Raw genomic sequence first — 14,237 nt, 5'->3', positions numbered from 1 at the left:
CCAGGTTAAATTTCAGCTCCTCTGTAGAACTGGGCAGGCTGGAATTAATCTCACCCTCCTTTGTGCTACCTAAGCTCTTCATTTTTACCTCTAGCAAGCGTACATTTTATTGTTTTTTTTTTTTTTGTAGAAATGTGCATCCAAGTCTTTCTCTCCTATTAGACAAGTGCCCCTGTGTGTTCTGTTTATCTCTGCACATTCTAAAGGCCCTGGCTCAGTTTCCTGTACCTAGTAGCTCCACGATAAATATTTGGTGAAACAAATGGTTAAACTGCAGGAAATAATTTAAACAGATAATATCTGAGATTGAATTTCATTTCCTCTCATATAAAATTTAACTAGCTACTACTTTAATTAAGTTGAGTCCCTGGATGTTTATACTGGGAGATATGGGGAGAGAGGGTTGCATAGTGTAGATGTTTCCTAAGTGAAAAAGTTCCTTTTTGTATGATAAAGCCAGTTAACAATAGAATGTCTGCATTTTTCTACTTGTCTGAGTACAACCCGATATTCTATCCCCTCTTTTCAATTTTAAAAGATTTTTTAAGGCCTTCACATTTATTTCCAAATCTTCCAAATCATAGATTTATCCATTCACTCAGTCAAATAAATTTACTGAACATTAACATGCTAGAAGCTGAGCACAAAGGTACGAGCTAGAAGAGCTAGCTCATATTTGTGGAGGAGACAAACATCTCACCTGGCACAGCATAGAGGCTGTCCTTTTGAGCTAGGTCTAAAAGGAATGGCTAGGACACACCAGGTGGAGAACGAGCAGACAACACTGGCAGAGGGAACAGCCTCTGCAAAGACCAGAAGTCCTAAGAGGTTTACTTGGGAAACAGGAAAAAGTCCAGGTTAGCTTGAGCACAGAGTATATCTTGGCGCAAAACTAAAAGGCAAAAGTCTGAAAAGGAGGGATGAAGTCAGATTACTAAGGAGTTTTGAACTTTATCCTGTGGGGAGAATGGAGTTTCAGAAGCTAGAGGGTGAAATGATCAAATCTGTGTTCTAGGGAGCAGTTTCCAGCAACAGCAGTGCGGGAGTGGGACTGAAGTGAAGTTACTAGCAGGAATATTGTTCTTGTCGTTATTGGGTACCCATGAGTTGATTCTAACTCACAGCAACACCATGTGACAGAGTAGAACTGCCCCCATAGGGTTTTCTTAGCTGTAATCTTTATAAAAGCAGATTACCAGGTTTTCCTCCTACAGAGTTGCTGGGCGGGTATAAACCACCAACCTTTCAGTTAGCAGTCGAGTGCTTAACCATTGTACCACCAAGGCTCCTTAGTAGGAAAACTGGGGTGGGAAGGGGAGGGCAGGGGCAGGGACTGCCAACCAGGCAGGCTCCATGGTAAGATGAAACAAGGAGTCTGATGCAGTTCTGGCCCCTAAGGAATTTTCTCAGAATGGTTGACACTACTCTCAGACCCAGCTACAATACCCTCCACGCTACATTAGTTCAAAGCCACTAACATTTCTGACATAATTAGCTGGCATTTACATGCGTTAATTTAATGAACAACAGTGGACAGGAAATTATAGAAGCCAAAACGATGCACTGGACTTGTAAGGTGCCCTTAAGTTGGACATCATTAGGCAAATTTCTCCTCATGTTTTCTTTCATTTGTTTACTTAGCATTCATTCATTTGCTAAGGTCCCACTATATGATGGCCATTATTATACTATATGCCAGGGACATGAGGATATACAACACATTGTTCCTGCCTTCTAAATGTTCAAAGCTTGGCAGCGGGACTGTCATTTATTCAAGAGGAATTACTAATTGGGTAATGTCTTAGTTATTTAGTGCTGCTATAACAGAAATACCACAAGTGGACAGCTTTAACAAACAGAAATTTATTCTCTCACAGTCTAGGAGGCTAGAAGTCTGAATTTAGGGTACCCAACTCCAGGGGAAGGCTTTCCCTCTCTGTTGGCTCTGGGGAAAGGTCCTTGTTATCAATCTACCCCAGGAGAGGAGCTTCTCAGGACAGGGACCCTAGTGGTATGAGGCTTCCAAGTCTCTCTGTTCACTTTTCTCCTTTATATCTCAAAAGAGATTGACTTAAGACACAACCTAATCTTGTAGATTGAGTCCTGCCTTATTAACATAACTGCCGCTATTCCTGCCTCATTAACATCACAGAGGTAGGATTTATAACACATAGGAAAATCATATCAGATGACAAAATCGTAAGCAATCACACAATACTGGGAATCATGGCCTAGCCAAGTGGACAGATATTTTGGTGGGGACACAATTCAATCCATGACAGGCAAGTTCTCCTTGACTGTCTTCATCTTGCATGAGGCTGTTTAATAATGTATTCTGGACATCAATCTGGCTACACCAGCTTGTGACCATTCTTACCTTAAATGACTGGTTTTCTACATGAATGCGGGGTTGGACTGAGGAAAGTTCCTGCCACCATAATCAAGATTACTTTGCTTTATACAATACCAGGAAAAGAGTGCAAAGGACCAGCCATAAGAGAATGATTTTTCAGCTCTATCTCCCGAGGATTCAGCAGAGCCACAAAGGAAGGAAACAAAAATCGCCTTCTGAAACCTACAACACTTTCAGTAGAATCAGTATTTTCTGTCCCTCTTAGAATCACTCAGAGACTGTCTTACAAAGTGCTTGATGTTTTGTTGGCTAAAGAGAGCATGAGACAGAAGCAGTCAACAGGTTGGGGGTGAAATGCGCCAACACAAATGGAGTTTTTCAAAGTGTCACTGTTTTCTCTCGTGAGAAGTGTTATGATTGAAGGCTTGCTACTCCTTGAAGGCCACCTGTTTCTTGCCTGATAATTGGTTTTTAACCATCCTCACAATACAGGTGATGGAATGGTTAAGAGTTTGGCTGTTACCTGAAACGTCGGCAGTTTGAATCCGCCCAGTGGCTCCATGGTAGACAGACCTGCTGATCTGCTTCCCATAAAGATTACAGCCTAGAAAACCTTATAGGGAAGTTCTACACTGTTATATGGGGTTGTTATGAGTTGGAATCAGCTTGAAGGCACCTAACAATGGCAACAACACAGGAGGCTCAGTAAAAAGCCTCTGAAAGGGTCAAATCTCAGGCAAGATCTATTTAGGTCGTAAAGAACCAAAGAGCCCACTTTTCTAGGCAAATAATGCATTCTCTAATTTCTAAAAATTTGTAAAACAACAACAACAACAAAGACAATCTAAATCCCATATCCAAACCTTCTGAGAATGCCTCAGAATCCATGGATTCCCTTTGTAAAAGCTGACCTCCTCAATCGGGAAAGAACTCCCGGATACCACTGAACTGGAAGCCAGCTTCCCTGCTCCAGAAGTTCCAGGCATTAGAAGTGGAAGTCCTGTGCTTTAACAGAGAGTTCCATCCTGTATCTTCTCAAGTCTCTCCCAAGGTTGAGATAATGCTTATTTGTTGACCAAAACAGTCATCCAACCGCAGTTCTGTCGAAAATCTTCCAAGCAAGATGACCGGCCAAGGAAAGGGGGAGGAATAAACATAAGAAAAGCTAAATTCAAAATAAATATAGTACAGAACACCCAGAATAGCCCAGAAAAAGAGCTGATGACCTTTTTTTCTAATATCTCTTAATATCACAGTATCAAATGGCCTAAGTATCTAGAACCAAGCACCTAACTACTACTACAAAGATAAAGGAGTATAGTAAAAAACACATGAAGAAAAGCTGATGGTACAATGACAACCTGTGTTTTGAAATACAAACTAAAACACAGAAGAGAAATATAGTTACCCTGTGCTGTTCCTGGCAGTCAGATATTGGCAAGGCCTTATGTCTCAGTTCAAATTAATAGTCACAGGGAGCTGTCTAAGGCTATTTCAAGCTCTAAAAGCTATCATAATTTCTGCAGAGATTACACATTTTATCTTCTGCCTAAAGACTAAATGGATGCTGCTACAGTGGCTGCAAACTGCTACACCCCTAATTTAAGTCTCTTGGCTATAGAAGCTCTGGGCTGTGATTTGATCAGGAGACGACAGCATTATGGTAGGCCAGGAACACAGAACACACCATGGGGGCCCAACCTCATTCTTTGATAATACTGCACGGAGCCTGGAGCTACTGCTAAATAATGGATCTAAGAACTGCAATGAACTCCCTTCTCCTACTCCTCACTCCAGAAGCAATGGGGGAAAAAAAGAAAAAAAAAAAACAGTTGCCATTGAGTCAATTCCAACTCATGGTAACGGCATGTGTGTCAGGGTAAAACTGTGATCCACAGTGTTTTCAATGGCTGACGTTTCAGAAGCAGACCACCAGGCCTTCCTTCTGAGGCACCTCTGGGTGGATCTGAACCTCCAACCTTTTGGTTAGCAGCCAAGCATAAGAGGCCTGGCTAATTAAAACTCTGATGCCAGAACCCACGTTCTCCAAAAATGCCATACTGTATTAAACCACTGTGCATGGACTCAGAGATTCTCTAAGTGGGAGTCAAAATTCCCCTGGACCCTCTTTTCTCTTCTTAAAAAACTGTTGAAACTACATATTTAAGAGTCATCATAGATGCTCAGGCCTCCTAATTAAAATGTATAAATGCATGACAACTTGAGATAAAACCACCACCTGAGCAGTTACAGAGCCAGCTTGCTCACTCACGTTCTCTCTTTCACACACACACAAAGCTTATTTTGATCATTTATTTGCTAAATGTCTATGACATTTTTTTCTTTCTACAGTTACATTCTAGCATACCTGTCTTATTTGGTTAAAAAAAAAAAAAAAATCAGTCCCTGACTGCCCATTTCTTAAGATGTAAGGAGAAAACCAAAACAACTAAGAATAAAAAGACTGCTATGGCTTTGGCAAAATGAGCAAATTGCTTCTTAAAAAAAAAAAAAAAACCTGCCGTCTAGTTGATTCCGACTCATAGTGACCCTAAAGGACAGAGTAACCTTCTGGTTAGCAGCTTTTGCTCTTAACCACTACGCCACCAGCGTTTCTTAAAAAAAAAAAAAAAAAAACAGCATTTCTCGTATCACTAAAATTCCATTCACATAAAAGAAGTATATGCTAGAAGAAAAAGTTCTAAAAGCCCAACTAAATCTCTATTTGATTGTAAAGGCAAGCTTAGATATTTGGTAAGGAAGGGAGAGACTGCTAAAGAGGAAAGAAAAAAAAAAAGTTGAAAGGAAAACCTTGTGTGAGTTTCATGAAAAGAAATGCATTTTCACATTGTCAAGTTATAATGAACCCATTAAACTCAAGACAAACCACACATGGGACACGTGATCCCAAATAGGACTGCCATTTCCAAGCAGCATTTTTATAACGTGTAGCACGAATTGTCTAAAATAATGTTTTGTTCACAAAAGACAGTCAAGAGATAGAAAACTTCATTCACTACGTAATAATTAAAGTGATAAAAATTAGAAGAGGGTACAGAGAAAAGGGCACAAAGGGGCAGAGCTGTGGTAGATACTTTTCTTTGCAGATGACATTATCTCAAACCAAAAACCAAACTCACTGCCATCGAGCTGATTTCAATTCATAGTTGGCCCTATAGGACAGAGTAGAGCTGCCCCACAGGGTTTCCAAAGAGCTCCTGGGGGATTGGAGCTGCCGACCTTTGGTCATAAGCTCTTAACTACTATGCCACCAGGGTTTACATCATCTCAGAGGCTACAAATTGCCTGCTTACAAACCTCTATGCTACAAGGGTAGAGAAATCATAGAGGCAGGCCCAAGTAATCACCTGCACAATGCCACAGCCTTCCCTGGCCTAATGAAACCAGATGAGGGGACCTACCTCACTCTTGTGCCTGGGTCCATTTAGCCTCAAGGGTGGTGTAGCCAGACAGCTTTTACCACTACCATCCATGAACTCAAGAATGATTAGCTTTGAGGAGAGACCAGGGTATGCCTGCACTCCCAGGAGAATGATATTTCATCTATTTGCCAGCCGCAGGAATACCTAAGTGACCGAATGTAGGAATATTCCCAAGTTTGCAAGTTTACTTTAATTCTTGTCTATATGTTCTCCCGCTACCAGCTTCATGAAGACACCTCTGGGTATAAGAGGATGGAGGTTAGAACATAAAGATAATTCTTAAGTGACCGCACTATTTAGTATTTTATTTTAATCCAGTATTTTATTTAAATGTTAGTTCTTAATTTTTCTCTTTTAAATATATTCTTCAACATCTGGAATAAAAAACAAGCTCAGATTTTATTTGGGACTCCTCCCAACTGTATGACTACAGTGTGGGGACTGAGAATTTAAATAGAGATATGAGATAAGGCCAAATGCAGCTTCCATAACCCTAGCCATGCCGTGTGCTTATACATAATGTCTTGCTATATCTATTTATGCAGTTTATATACAAATACACGCACCCTTTCATGAACAGAGCATGCCTAACAGAGCTGGTTAAAGTAAATATCAGTGTGGAAATGAATTTATATATATTCACATAGTCTGACGTCAGTCACAACAGTCTGGTTATTTTTCATCTGCTGTGGACTTTAACTCTTTTGTGAATTTACGTCATATCTCACTACTCCTTTCCCCACTATCACAAGTATCAAAATCTGCTGTGGATATTAACTATTTTGTGGATTTACGTCATATCTCACTACTCCTTTCCCCACTATCACAAGTATCAAAATCTGCTGTCACAAGAACCTTTCACCTGGGAGGGGCTTATGAAAGAATCTGGCACCTACAAAGATGCAAATACACCCAACACTAGGTATTACATTTAAGAGATTCACAAAATCTTCCTCTGTTACAAAGCCCCAAATCTAAATGAACTTCCTGTTTTGCAGATGAGAAAACTGAGGCCCAGGAAGCTTAAATGACATACTTGGAGTTCCACAGTTAGTTATTAGAGGTTTCAGAACTAGAATTTCAGGCTCTTGTGTTCTCTTTGACTCAACTCACTCTGAAAGGTTCCTTGTAAGAATACTAAATCATTCATCTGTTCAATCATAATCTTGCTGAGGGCAAAATCCAACTTAATCTACACTATATGCCCCAAGAGCCAGTCCCAAGAACTCAGGAATAGAGGTGGAAAGATGCCGCTGACCACAGCCAGCTGGAATGTACACCCTACACGGGCTGTAGTCTGCAGTGACTCACCCCTGTGGCCTTTCACCAAAGCACCCTGGTAAGTAAGGACACTTGTTTGCAAAATGCCTGGCAAGAGTTACAAGTGTAATGTATAAAATTAAGGTTTTTGGAGGGGGGAAATGACCCAACTTTTCCAGTAATCTCAGCTCTCCTTTAACTAAGCAAGTAAACAGACAACCAAGAGTGTCTTCATGACTCACCCTGGGAAGGGCATTCTGGGGACACGTGGACACATTTCCCTTCACCCTTCATCTAAGTTTCAGTTGAAGGTGAGGCGAGTAGGAAAATATGTCTGTTAGTGCTTGCCATACTTAAAAAACTAAGTCTTATTTTTAAAAATGAGCTGAATACACCCACAAAGTGTCAAGATATGACAAGGTAATATTAGTAATAATAAGAATCAGAAAAACGATCAGAATAAGAGTAATGGCTATTATTTGTAGTGCCAGGGCTAGGTGCCCAGAAGCATACTACAGATGCTATTGCAGTAAGCTGTCACAGCAAACCTCTAAGGTGGGCATTCTAATATCCCCATTTTACAGATAAGGAGGCTGCAACCCACAGAAGTAACATGAGAAGTGGTGGAGCTGTGATCTGAATACAGAATGGTCACTCAGCAAAGCCCTGTCCCGTTATTTGTTTGAAAAAATATATTTTTTCCTAGATGCATGATTTTATTAAGATTCATATTTCAGGGACTGGTTGGTTTTCAAAGCTTCATTGAAACAAAATGCAGATTTAAATAAATTTGTTCAGAAAATGCCTTGAGGGTTCCTCCTGAGCTCTGGTCTACCTGTTTGGATCCATTTTTATTTCTCTATTCATCTCTCTGGAGTCCCAAGGTGGCGCAAAAGGTTACTTATTCATCTACTAACCAAAAGGTTGGCAGTTGGAACCCACCCAGAAGCACCACGGAAAAAAGGCTTGGCAATCTGCTTCTGATAAAGGGCACAGACTTGAAAGCCCTATGGAGCTCGGTTCTACTCTGACACACATGGGGTCACCATGAGTTGGACTCAACTCAGCAACAACTGGTTTTTTATTTTATTCCTCTCTCTCACCTCTTCAGATCTCCTAAGTTGTCTTCCCTTGGGCTGTCACTTTTACTAGGATCTTGATGTGGCTGGTGAGATATCCTGACTGTTTCTTGGGGAGTTCAGATACATTTCTCTCCTGGATCTATTTTTTCTTCCCCTTTGTAATCCCATCCCGTACCATGCAACTACAACCCTTCTCTGCTCGAAGAACAAGCCTTATCACATCACACACCTATAATCCCATCCCGTACCATGCAACTACAACCCTTCTCTGCTCGAAGAACAAGCCTTATCACATCACAAACCTATCAGAGAGGGGATCTACCTGGCCACACCACAAGAGAAATCTATGAAAACATCTTGATCTGTTCCTGACAAACATGCGCTGCTGGAGACAAATCACCTGGCTACCTAAAATAGACTTCTCTGCTTTTCAAAGAAGTTTAGGGCAACATCATTCCACAAGGCCGCTGAATCTGAGTTCCTGAGAAGTCCCCAAACGAAATACAATCATCGCCAAAAGATATGTAAGAAATATTCATAGCAGTATTATTTGTATGCCCCTAAACTGAAAACTACCTAAATGCCCAGCAACTATAGAATAGATACACAATTGAGTACTATTACAGCAAGGAGAACGAATAAAATGAGCTATATGCAATAACACAGATGAATTTCACAAGCAAAGTAAGCTAGGGACAAAAGAATATATACTGTATGATCCTATTTACATAAATTTCCAAAACAGGCAAAACTAATCACTATCGTTAAAAGTCAGGATATTGGTTGCCCCTGGGAACATGACGGTAAGAGGGTTCTGGGGTGCTAAGAATGTTCTGTTTCTTAATCTAGGGGCTGGTTACACAGGTGTGTTTGCTTTGTGACAATTATTTCATCAAGCTGTCCGCTTATGATTTGTACACTTTCCTCTGTGTATAAGATACTTCAGTAAAAAAGCTGACAGAAGGAGCCCCTGGAGGGCATCTGATCTGCTCCCCTTAGTTGGCATTACCTGTAGAGTTTAACTCAGGACACACAGGAAATATGTGGAAAAGCTGAGACTGGATGTTAGATCTCTTAAGTCCCCACCCAGGAACCAAAGCTACATCTCAAATGTGGGAGGATGTTTCTCCAACTTCCGTCCTTGATGTGACTACAGCCAAGGTTTCAGAAGGATTAGGGTCGTGTTCCTATTAAAAACACAACTCAAAAGGCTCAGCTCTCCTACTGACAGTCATTCCAGAAAGACCATTTAAACACTCTTTAAGTAATACAGCAAACCAGAAAAAGTCACATAGTGCTGGGCTCACAGCCCAGCAGAACCTTAGGTTCTGCCACCTACTAGCTGCATGACCATCAGCACATTCCTTAGCTCTCTGAACCTCAGTATCTTCATCTAAATCAGTGGAATATTAACTCCTACTTTGGAAGGCTGCCAAGAGAATAATATATAGGTAATGGTGTCGGAGCACTGCCTGGCATGTGGCAAGTATTCAGAAAAAGTTTTTGTTGAATGAATATTGAATTGGTCAAATGTTTATCATGTAGTAGTGGTTTAATAAATAGTTACTGTTACTATTGGGCAAGAGGAGTAGAGAGGAAGGGAATTAACAATCACCTCATTTTTTCTAAGGTCAACACCTGGGAAGTCTATAAGGTCATTAATGGGTCACCCAACAACTTCACTGGTTTAGATCAGAGATTGAAACGGGCTATGGGATAAACAGCAATAAACAACTTAAGAGGAACTGTGCTTTTTATTTGCTACCAGGTCTGTGTTTCCCTTCTCAGTGCCAAAAAAGATTTGCTGACTGCCCCTGCATGTCTAAATATTGGTGCCACCTATGTTACTCCTATTACTTTTAGAATTAAACATAAAGAAGGAGGTGGATAATAAACTCTCATAGACTTAATGAGTAGAGTGACTATAGTCAAGTACCTTTACTACTGGGGAAAAAATTTATATACCGAGCATTCAGAATGATAATTACAGGCTTTAGAGATGTTAGAAATGAACCATCACGAGGGATGAACTTACTTACATTTAAAAAAAAAAAAAAAAACAGGCTTAATACTGATTTTTTTCAGCTCTTCAAATCTCGTACGTACTTAGCAAATTGATCCATCCAAGTTCTTTTGTGCTGAAAAGAAACAAATATAAAAATGACAAATTAAACTCATTTCAAATTATAGCATACCAGGAAAAAAAAAAAACCTCAAGATGATAAATTATTAAGCAAAGAATATCAAACTAGGTAACACGTGCGATTAAAAATAAGAAGACATGTAGTAGAATCAATAGATTCAACCGACTTCTATTCATTATTCCATCTTCCCCTCCCCTTCCCTTCTCCCCATCCAACACTCCCTCCTTGCCTCCTTCCCTCTCTTTCTTCTTTTCTTCCTCAGTATTATAGATTGAATTATATCCCCCCCAAAATATGTGTTGTAAATCCTAATCCCTATACCTGTGGTTATAATCCCATTTGGAAATGGGTTTTGTTATGTTAAAAGGCCATATGTGTAGTGTGGGTTTTAAGCCAATCACCTCTGAGATACAACAACATCAGATTAGGCACAGAGAAGCAAGCAGAGATGGGGGAAGATAGATGCTACCTGACACGAAGATCATCAAGGAGCCAAGAACAGAAGCTGAAAAGAGACAAGGACCTTCCCCCAAAGCTGACAGGGAGAGGAGGGCCTTTCCCCTAGAGCCAGTGTCCTAAAATCAGACTTTTAGCCTCTTAAACTGTGAGAAAATAAAATCTGTTTGTTAAATCCACCTACTCATGGTATTTGTGTTATAGCAGCACTAGATAACTAAGACACTCAGTTACTGGACAATCTCACATATTCCTAAAGCCTGATTATCTGCTTGCTGAAACCACCACCATTAATTTTTACAGCACCAAGTATCTGGTACATCGTAGGTATTCTATAATATTTATTGAATAAATGAATGAAATACATTTTTATAATATTTAGTTATTGAGGTTAAAAAAACAGGAAAATACTTGCAACTTATTATTTTCTTGTCCAACAAGAAAAATATGTAGGCAAAATGTAGAAACATATACACTGATTTTAGATCTGCATTTCCAAATCCCGTATTTCTTTTAAATAACTCATACTTATGGGGAAAAAAATCAATAATTGCCATTAATATGTGGACATACGTATACCCACCATGGAACATATTTTGGTAGTGAAGAAATATTTAGAAATAAAGTTCCTTTAGAGATGCTTATTCTTCAAGTACCTTTTAACTGCCTTCATCCAAATGAAAAAGGCGGTTTCTCCAAGTTAAACACTAGAGATATTGCCACACATGCAGTTTTCAAATCAGGGCCAGTCTTAGACAAAATTATGAAGTAGGAGTTGGGCTGTTTCCTTCTTTTTTCTGTTCTTTTGAGGATTCAGGAAACCCTGGTAGCATAGTGGCTAAGAGCTACAACTGCTAACCAAAAGGTCAGCAATTTGAATCCACCAGGTGCTCCTGGGAAACTCTATGGGGCAGTTCTACTCCATCCTATAGGGTTGATACGAGTCGGAATCGACTCGACGGCAACGGGTTTGGTTTGGTTTTTTGGTTTTGAGGATTCAGTGACCCCAGATGTTTAATCAATTAGGGAAGCAACAGAAACAGCTCCAAGGTTCCAATAACTTAATGAATACCCTTTTGGGGACTCATTCCTTAAAAAAAAAAAAAAAAGCTTCAGAAGAGACAAGTGCTTAACGTTAAAATAAAATGCATTACAGACAATGGAATTTTAGGTATTAATGGGGGGTGAGGGTTGTCTTGAAGGAATTTCAAGGAATTAAGTCACATCAGGTAAGTATCTGTCCATCTGCCTTCTCCAAAAGTTGGCTTCATATATGCTACACATATACATTACAATTCCAGGTAAATTTTAAGCACTGATGACACATAGGCAAGCCCTGCTTTAAGACTAGGGTGTGCTCCAAAGGTAAACAGTCACACTAATCAGCAGGCAAGAGTGGTAGTGGGCAGAGAAATTTCACTTTTGTCTGTTTTATACTTTGGGCCAAGATTTAATTGGAGAAACAGCTGAAACAATCAGCATAACTAAATGATGATTACATTAAAAGCCAGTGCAGCAAATCCGCATGAGTTGATAAGAGCTGGTCTAGAACAGCAGCAATCACAACAAAACCCAACCACCGACTCTTACAGAGCCTTTAAGGGAAAATGGGAGTTGCAGCTCGGGTCCAGGGTCAGATTACCCAGTAAGCAAAGTAGGCACGGGCTTACTTGTGCTTGCTTACTAATCTGTAGTGCACAACTTCGCCACACCTTTGCTGTGATGAAAACAGGTGAAACCGTGCACTACAGAATACCAAATAAACACAAACCTGGCTTACCTTGCTTACTGGGTAATCCGCCCCTGTCAGGAATTGTAAATCTGAAAAGGCTTTGATTCTGTAGGAAGGTGCTGTGGGGTTGGGAGAGAGGCAGATGCAGCCATACCTAGAAGCAGAATCTTTCATGCAGTGAAAAATGTGAAACTGTTCATTACAGATGGTCTGGTAAGGAAGGTAAACTCCATGCTTACCTTGCCTATTGGCTAATCCGCCTTTTTTGGGTCCCGGAGCACAGACAGCACTGGGTCTTAGCAGGGAGGAGCTGGGCCTTCTCCTTCCTACTTGACCCCCCATCCCCTGCCCTGGAACAAATAGCAGAGGAAAGGCCACCTACACTCACGTGAGGACTGAGCCAAAAGCCAAGGAAACCAGACTAGGGTGGGGAAAGTCTCTGGATATTCCAGAGGTGGGGGAAAAGAGGTTCCAGCAGGGAGCAAGAGATACTGGGTTTCTGTAAGTCAGTCACTCCCCTAGGCTGCCCCAATGCCCATTACCCTCCTTGCTGGAAATGACAAGTGCAAAGTTGACACACTTCACAGAAGTCAGGGCCTTGCTGATAGGAATAAAGAAAGAGAAAATCAAACTGTAGAAAGTGACAAGAAAAAATACCAATCTTCTATAAGGTCCAATTCAAAACAACATATAAAATATAAAGAAAGAAAAAAGAGCATTATGAGAAAATAAGCAGCACCCAAACTTGCTCCGGAGGAATTCACATTAACTAAGAGACATTGAGTATATTCAATCCCTCCCTCGGCACAGAGCTCTGATTATTTGGCCCAACCAGGACTGAATACATAAAAACATTTATAAACATGAACCATTATATTTTTTGAGTTTTCATCATGGGCCTTGTTTAAGTAAATCAAAGGTGTCCTTTGTTGTACAGTTTTGATCGAATGCAAGAGACCTTAGTCATTTCCTCAGAAACAGACTGAAACTATAAATACTAACCACCAGTCAGCCACTCGCAAGAAGGCTCGCTGACAAGTTTAATTTAAAAACAAGAACACATTATTAAACTCTAAAGTAATCCATAAAAAATCCAGACCCAGGCAAACAACATTCCCAGCAGAAAAACCCTTAGTGTACTGACAAGCATAAGTACAAATAGCTTTTTATCTGGCTCAAAACCTTTCCTACACAAAGACATAAAAAAAAAAAAGTCTATGTATCCATTTAGTAAAACAAATCCTTAACATCTTGCCCACAAGTTCAATTTCAAATTCCAAGAAAATCCTCCAAACCATAAAATAAGTGACCTCTGTATATCACTTACGGAGCCCTGGTGGCACAGTGATTAAAGTGCTCAGCTGCTAACCAAGAGATTGGTGGTTTGAACCCACCAGTCGCTCCACAGGAGAAAGATGTGGCAGTCTGCTTCCATAAAGATTCACAGCCTTGGAAACCCTATAGGTCAGTTCTAACTCTGTCTTACAGGGTCACTATGAGTCAGAATCAACTTGATGGCAGTGGGTTTTTTGGGTATATCACATTGAGATGGAAAACATTTATTACCATTGCTTATTTTCTTAATCACTTTGATATTCTAAAGCATGACTGTCATAACTGAGTAACATACTAGACATACTCATTAGGAAGCAAAGTTACTCTTTACTATAGTAATACATATCTTATACTTTAAATGGAATTCAAAGCCTCCATTCAGGTTTAATTACATATCTAAAGTAAGGGCCTGTACACAGGCCATACACAGCC

General features: G+C 40.1%; 1 protein-coding gene across 4 annotated transcripts in view; it reads right to left on the bottom strand.

Annotated features, from left to right (window-relative positions):
- The window catches only part of PPFIBP1 (PPFIA binding protein 1), a 210,613-nt gene that overhangs the window by 112,421 nt on the left and 83,955 nt on the right, over positions 1-14,237 (bottom strand). Inside the window, exon 2 of one of the 4 annotated variants that reach the window (XM_049882696.1) lies at positions 10,178-10,276. The exons of 1 other annotated variant lie outside the window; for it this stretch is intronic. The gene's annotated coding sequence lies outside the window, so the exon portion shown is untranslated. Of the gene's footprint in view, positions 1-3,264; positions 5,058-10,177; positions 10,277-14,237 lie in introns of those variants that run through there. 2 more of the 4 variants (XM_049882697.1, XM_049882700.1) reach the window with 2 other exon arrangements.

Source organism: Elephas maximus, chromosome 4, assembly GCF_024166365.1.
Source record: "Elephas maximus indicus isolate mEleMax1 chromosome 4, mEleMax1 primary haplotype, whole genome shotgun sequence".
Classification (NCBI taxonomy): domain Eukaryota; kingdom Metazoa; phylum Chordata; class Mammalia; order Proboscidea; family Elephantidae; genus Elephas; species Elephas maximus.
This window is presented reverse-complemented; position numbering and strand designations above follow the sequence as displayed.